Genomic DNA, 1,136 nt, shown 5'->3' with positions numbered 1-1,136 from the left:
AATAAAGCTCTAAAACCATAGACTGTTCATCAAGACCTGCTGCGCTTACTCTTGACTGATTGGGAACCTCTCTCCCTTAGCCCTCTCTTCCATAACCCTGGGGCTATAGGGTGTCACCCCAGGGCCCCTGGTATCAGAGGTTACCCCTTGTCCATCCCCCGCCAAGTGGGGCCAGTGGTTTAGAGCGTCTGGCAGCCCTCCTGCGTCTGCCTGCCCAGAGTGTAGGAGGAACTCTGGCTAGACATGGGCTATTCTCCCTTCCCACTTCTCCTCCTGCCCTCTTTTAGTTCTCACAGACCACCAGCCCCTCACAGAGGTCTCTTATGTCAGTCGACCTGCCCACCATTGCTTTGTGTAACACAGATTCTCCCCTGTGCTATGTGGACATTGCCATCCCATGCAACAACAAGGGACCTCACTCAGTGGGTCTGATGTGGTGGGTGCTGGCCTGGGAAGTACCACTGCATGTGAGGTACTATCTCCCATGAGCACCTATGGAAGGTTATGCCTGATCTTTTATGGAGATCCAGAGGAGATTGAGAAGGAGAAGTTGGCTGTAGATGAGAAGGCTGTGACCAAGGAGGAATTCCAGGATGAATATACCACACCAGCTCCTGAGTTCACTGCTACTGAGCCTGAGGTGGCTGACTGGTCTGAGGATGTGTAGTACTCTCCCTGTTCATCCAGCAGTTCCCCAAGGAAGACTGGAGTGTGCAGCCAGCCACTGAGGACTGGTCAGCAGCTTCCACAGTGCAGGCCAATGACTGGGTTGGAGCCACTACTGAGTGGTCCTGAGCTGCTTTGCAGACATCTGAGCAAAGGAGAAAAAGGTGGAAGGAAAACAAAGTTCCTAAAAGCTATAATAATAATAATAATAATAATAATAATAATAATAAGAAGAAGAAGAAGAAGAAGAAGAAGAAGAAGAAATATTAATGTCAGTTGAGTTCTGTTCTTTTCTGTCTATTGTTTAATCTATCTGCCTCTCTATCTACCTGTTACCCTTCTTCAGCCTAGGCAGGCTGGTTCAGACCATAAGCTACTGAGGCAGGGCCACCTGCTGTGCTGCTTCTCATCACTCTCCTTTGATGTGATACTGCCTGCCACCTGCCTTGAGGCCGAACCAGTTCTCCGAG

The 1,136-nt window shown here is 49.7% G+C and overlaps 1 pseudogene; it reads left to right on the top strand.

Moving 5' to 3' along the window:
* LOC110295191 overlaps window positions 1-795 on the top strand; it is a 1,745-nt pseudogene extending 950 nt beyond the window's left edge.
* Window positions 796-1,136: the final 341 nt, after the last annotated feature.

The sequence above is a fragment of the Mus caroli genome, chromosome 5, assembly GCF_900094665.2.
Source record: "Mus caroli chromosome 5, CAROLI_EIJ_v1.1, whole genome shotgun sequence".
NCBI classification, from domain to species: domain Eukaryota; kingdom Metazoa; phylum Chordata; class Mammalia; order Rodentia; family Muridae; genus Mus; species Mus caroli.
The sequence above is the reverse complement of the archived record's forward strand: the minus strand, read 5'-3'. Positions and strand labels throughout refer to the sequence as shown.